At 49.6% G+C, this 5771-nt stretch overlaps 1 long non-coding RNA gene across 1 annotated transcript; it reads left to right on the forward strand.

The window, feature by feature from the left end:
* The first annotated feature begins 819 nt into the window (after window positions 1-819).
* LOC131837913 (uncharacterized) lies at window positions 820-4887 on the forward strand. Its single transcript, XR_009356379.1, has 2 exons — window positions 820-1021; window positions 2848-4887. It is a non-coding gene; the product is annotated as an uncharacterized LOC131837913 (long non-coding RNA).
* The last annotated feature ends 884 nt before the right edge of the window (window positions 4888-5771 follow it).

Consider the following 5771-nt stretch of genomic DNA (forward strand, 5'->3'; position numbering starts at 1 on the left):
GGTTTCTTTCTCTGGCGCCTTGGCTTTCGGCTGAGCCGCCTGCTGCCCCCAGCCTGCAGCCAGCCCGGTCGCCGCCACTGCCCCCAGGGTCCGGAACTCACTTTCCCTCTGGCTGGCCGGCTGGGGCGCAGCCTTTCTCTGTCTCTCCCTGCCTCCCTCCGTCCTTGAATCTCCCACACTTCACAGGGCGACAGATTTTGGGTATGCTCGCTTCTCCGCACCTCAGGCCTAGGCTGAGCCCGCTCTGTGCTCGAGGAGAGCGGCTGCAGGTCCGGGTCCTAGGCCCGCGCGCTTGGCTCCCAGTCCCGCCCGCTGCAGCTTCCTTTGCTAGTTGCCGGGTTAAAGCGCTTCTCTCTCGCTTTCCTGCTTCTCCTCCTTTCTCTCCACCTCTGGATCTGCGAAATAAATAAATCCAAGCCTCCTACCTCTTCAGCCCTCCCCACTGGCGCTGCCTCACTTCTCCTCCTCCTTACCGAGTGCACCGCCTTGTTTTCAGAAGGAAATCTTATTAGACATTTAGGCTGTAAATGAACTTTTCTTTGTGACGGCTAGTTTTCTTTCCAGTTCTTAAGTCCTGCTCCTTTTCCTGGTGGAGTGGAACGGATTTAGAAGTCTGCAGTAGGAGAGGGGAGTGTGGAGAGAAGGAGCCCAGACTGTGATGAGAGACACGGAAGACCAAGAGATAGAGAGAGCAAAAGAGGCGTTGGGTTGGGGAGAGGAGGGTGAGAGGGAGGGAGGGAGGGAGGGAGACAAGGAGGGAGGGAGGGAGTCCCAGCTGGCGGGAGCGGAGCCAGAGAGAGAGAGAAAAGGAGAGAAAAGTTTCCCGGAGTCTTCATTAGTTGACTTCCCTGTCCACTGCTTCCCCCAGCCGGCGGAGCTCACCCCCAATAAAGGAAGGAAGGGGGTCTTTATTTTTTTTTAAAGGCCCCAAAGAATCCAGTGTTTACAAGACTAGAAATACTACGGCCTTGTCCTGGCAGAAAGAAAGGCTGAAATGGAGGACCGAAGCCTTCCTTATAAGGTACGATGCTAACTTGACCTTCACTTTGTCATGGCGGCCCCCGCCCACCCAGACTGCTGCAGGCTGCCCGGCAGATCGTGCGGCCCGCCGGACCCTGGCCTCTGTCTCCCTCCTTCCTCTCTTTTGCTTTCAAATCTTTCTTTCCTTTTAAAATGCCCCCTCCTTTTTTTCCTTCCGTCTTTTTATTTCCTTTCTGCCTTTTCTTTTTTATTTCCTTCCTTTATTTATTGTGATTTCTCCTCTTGCCCCTTTTCTTTCACTTGTTCCTTTTATTCTTGTCTTCCTGTCTCGTGGTTTTCCTTGAATCTCTCTTGCCTGGCTCTCCCTCCCTCTTTCCTCTCCCCTCCCCCCAGGCTCCTGGCTTCTAGTCTTCTGAATCCCAGAAACAAGAAAGCATATTTTCAGTTTTTTTACCCATCCCCACCCCAACCAACCTCCACAGTCCTAGCCTGACTTCTACCCCCATCCAGGTGTCCCTAGGGAAGAGGTCCAAGAAGGAAGGCCAAACTGGGATCAAAGGGGGCTTCACTGAGAACCTAGTGCTCACTTGGGGATGACAATGAACTTGGTTTTGGTAAGACCCTGCCTTCCTCTCACTGGCCTAAATTGCCAAGTCTCTGTGACCTTAGGAGTCTTGAACTAAGGTTGAAGTCTTTCACTGTGGGGGGACATGGGGAGAATAGAGACTACTGGTCCTGAGACTAAGATTTAAGTACCAAATTGTTGTTTGCCTTTCTCTGAGCTCCCAACCCCTAAAATTGTAGAGATCTCCCTCAAGACATCTGGGCAGGGAATTTAGAGAATTGGGGATTTCTGGAGATTCACACACATAAAATAGGAAAGAGAAAGACAATCAGGACTCTCTCTCTACCTTGTCTCTTGCTGCCTTCCAGGCTCCAACAGAGCCTCCGACATTAACTCTAATCATATCTTGCGCAGCTGTAAAATAAATGATATTATAGACACCCCTATAATTATCTATTATTCGCTTACTTGTGCTAATTACAATACTAGATGAGGCAGGTCTATACAGAAAAAGTAAAACCAAACAAATATTTTGGAAAATGAAACTGGATCACTGAGGCTTTCAAAATCTCTTAAGAATATCTGAGCTCCTGCCTAGGACCTTCTTGGTTCAGGAGTAGCCATCTTGTAGGTCACAGAGTGACATTGGGAGACCCTACTACCTCCTTTTCCTCCATATCCCATATAGCCACCCTTCTTGCACTGACACCAGAGAGGATCAGACAATAAAAAGGAAATGCTTTCTCTCTCTCTCTCTCCTTCTCCCTACAATTATCCAGATAATTGCATGAATTTTTCCTTGAATACTGTTGTGTAGTCGGGATTGGGATTTCAGCAGGAAGTGCAGGGGACAGGATTCCAAATGGGGGAGGTTGAGAGGGTCCTGTGTTGTTACATTCCCAGACTTTATAGTTCTGTCTAGTGTTACATTGTTTCTTCAGGCAAAGATCTTTGTTCGCCTTCAGTCATATTTCTCCCTTCCCCCTCCCTTTCTTTCTCTCTCCCTCCCCCTTTTTTGGTCCCTTTAAAGGAGACTCAGATCATCTTGTGCTCTTAATAGATGACTATAAAAGTAAAATTAATTCCCCCCTGCCCTTTAATATCAATATCTCTTCGTTAAGTATGCACATTGGTGAGAATAAACAGAATTAAGTGTTGCAACCCAAACCAGCAATTACATTCAAGGTTTTTTTTTTTTTTTTTTTTTTTTTTTTCCTCCATGGGGTCTGGCTTATCAGGGGGTGTTCACTCTGCCACAAGATAACCAAGGGTTATTTGTATTATTATTATTTTTTTACAAGCTCACTGGGGCCTGAGCCAGCACCAACCCAGTAGAAAAAGCAACCATGAAGCCAGAGATGGAAGAGAGCTCCAGACAGAGATAAAAAGGAACGATGCGGAGTAATGCAGAGAAAGGAGGAGGCAGCAGGTCTCAGAATGAGCAAATGTGGCAGAGAGCAAGACAGGCACTCACAGACAGAGGTTTATACATTTTTATTTACAATTTTTAAAAAAAAATTTGGGGCTCGATGAAGAAAAGGGAAAATACAGAGGAGCGGAGAGGGGAGGGAATTATCGGAGTTCCAGCATGAACGCCCCAGAAGGGGAGAAGACCGGATAAATGCGAGCGAGGAGCGATGCCAGAGCCGAATTCCGGCTCCAACTCCGGACCGCCGCTGCCCCACACGCTGTGGGCTGGCCCTCGAAGCCCCCCCTCGTGGCCGCCAGGGCTTCCTTGCTCTCCTTATCTTCTCCATCTTTATGACGAGGCTTGTTAACAAGACCAGCGATCTGGCCACTCGTGTCTATCTCAGCCGCTCCCGCTTAGCGAAGCAGCGGCCGGCTCTGGGACTGGCGAGGCACTAATAAATTGATTCCTTTGGACAGTAAAATATGTCAGTGTCTACATGGAACCCATAAACAATATCTGTGCGGGGTATGAGTGCATTGCCTTTCAAAGAAATTTTCCATAGGGTGTGTCAGGTAGTTTCGGATTTTTAGCTACTAAAGAAAGACCTAAGTGGGATTCATTTTTTTCCGGGGCTGAAACAGTTAGCTCTGTGTTCTAAAATGCTTTAAGCTATGATTCCATCTCTGAAAGCGTTAGGAGTGGATCTTGTTGAGAAAAACTTGGGTTCCAGAATAAACTTTCCCTGCTGCCTGTATAGACCCGGCCAGCATGAAGGATGCTAACCGGCTGCTAAAGAACTGGGTGGGCCAGAATCCTCTCCTGGGTTGGCTGAGAGGGAGTGGAGCTGCTTTGGGGTTTGAGAGGGATGTAGAAGACCAGATCCAGCCCTTACTTCATGCCATCTTTCTCCACTGGAGATTTTAAAAATAAATTAAAAAAAAAATTTAAACAAACTGTGGCTTTCAGGAACTCTGAGTGCCCAGCACACATCTGGAACTTGCCTTTACCCCAACCTGCCTCTTACACAACTTTGCCAAGTCACTGCACTTTCCTCTCCTCCCCTCACTTCTTAACTCACAACCCAGAATAATGCTCTAATATATTTATCTTAGGTCTAGAAGAACAAGTCCTGAGACACAGGGCAACTTAATTATATAATGCTCATTCCATATAGGCTGTGTTTACGCAGTCAGACCCTGCTGCAAACAGGACTTGGGATTCTAAATATAGATGCTGATTTCGGCAAGAGATGGACTAAGGAAATCAAGATAGAACACTTATATAAGTAATCCCATTAGACATAGAAGGGGTTTTAAAAGACAGAAATAATAGAAAAACAGAAAGACAGAAAAGAGGCTCAGCTGTTGGAGACTGTCAGTGCCAATGCCTGAGCTTCCTCCTGCTTCTGTCTGTAAGACAGCCAAATAAATGTGTATTATAAATGCAATACTATGTGAGCTCAAAGAATGTACTGCAATGTATTTGGTATGCACACACCATGTAAACAAACTAATTTACAGAACGTATTTTTCATACATTGCGTAGATACTCAATTTATATGTGTATAATAATGTGATGTATTTTCCATGCACTTTTTTATGTGGACAGTTAATATCTGGATGCATTTTCCATGCGTGATTTTATACGCCCTATGGAATATATACATTTATGTAGCTAAACAGATGAGGACTGTATATTTCCTGTGTAGGATATACATGCAAGTGTACTGTTTATGTAAATTACGTGTGGTGTCTATCCATGCTGTGTGTAACCTTTTCTCAGAATGTTGCTTTCCCGTACAAATGAGAGTGCCTTTGTATGTATGTTTTATAGAGAAATATATTTTCCATGCCCAGTATGTACATGTAATAGAGCTATCTGTGCATTTTAGACTGTTTCAATATATCTGTTATGTTGGCATTCCCGCCAAGTGTGCGTTTTCTGAAACATCTTTTCCGTGCCTCGCATACGGACTATGCGTCTTTCACAGGAGCTTTCTTAGCAAGAACTGCCGGCGAGTTCCATCCGCGCAGATCTGCCCTCAAAGGAAGTTCTGCACTCGGGGACGTGGAAACTGACATACTGAAGGCTGATCTCCTAGTCTCCAGGAAGTGCCTCTGGCTCTGAGAGGAGGGATCACCCACCGGCAGCGGCTGGGTCACAGTGGCTAGAGGTTTGGTCTCATCTGAGACCAGTTCCTCGTCTCTGGTGCCAGGCTCCTTGAGGCGGCACAGGCTTTAGGAGCCTCAGCCGCCGGCGGTGAGAAGCCCAGCGGGAGGGCGGACCGCCGCTGTGGGGACGCCGCGTACCCAGCAGAGGGAGGGCGCTTAGCCACCCGGCAGCGCCTGAGACTCGGGCTGTTCTTCCAGGGCTCCCACAAACTGGGAGTACTCCCGCCCAGGCCCGGGGTGCTCGGGGCTGAGCGGCTGGGCGGGGCGGCGCTCGCCAGCTTCCTCTGCTCCGGCCAGCAGGGGTCATCCCGTCCTTCGCGGGGGCCCGGCTGCCCTCGGGCGGCGACCGGAGCGGGGGACTGCTGTTGGGCGGGGAGCCGCACGGGGCAGCCGGGGACTGAGAGGCGCGTCGGGTCTCCCCTCCCGGGGGCCCTGCAGCGGACGGGAGCCAGGGCTGGGGCCGGCCGGGGACGCTGATCGACCTCCCAGAGCCCTTTCCACCCGGCCAGGCCACGGAGGGCTCCAGGCGCCCGCGTCCTCACCAGCGGCCGCTGCGCCTTTGTCTCGGAGCCTCCTCCTGAGCGGCGACCGCGAGCGCGGCGGCGGGCCACAGCGGTGCGGGACGTTTGGGGCAGCTGGCGTC

Source organism: Mustela lutreola, chromosome 8 (assembly GCF_030435805.1).
Source record: "Mustela lutreola isolate mMusLut2 chromosome 8, mMusLut2.pri, whole genome shotgun sequence".
Lineage (NCBI taxonomy): Eukaryota > Metazoa > Chordata > Mammalia > Carnivora > Mustelidae > Mustela > Mustela lutreola.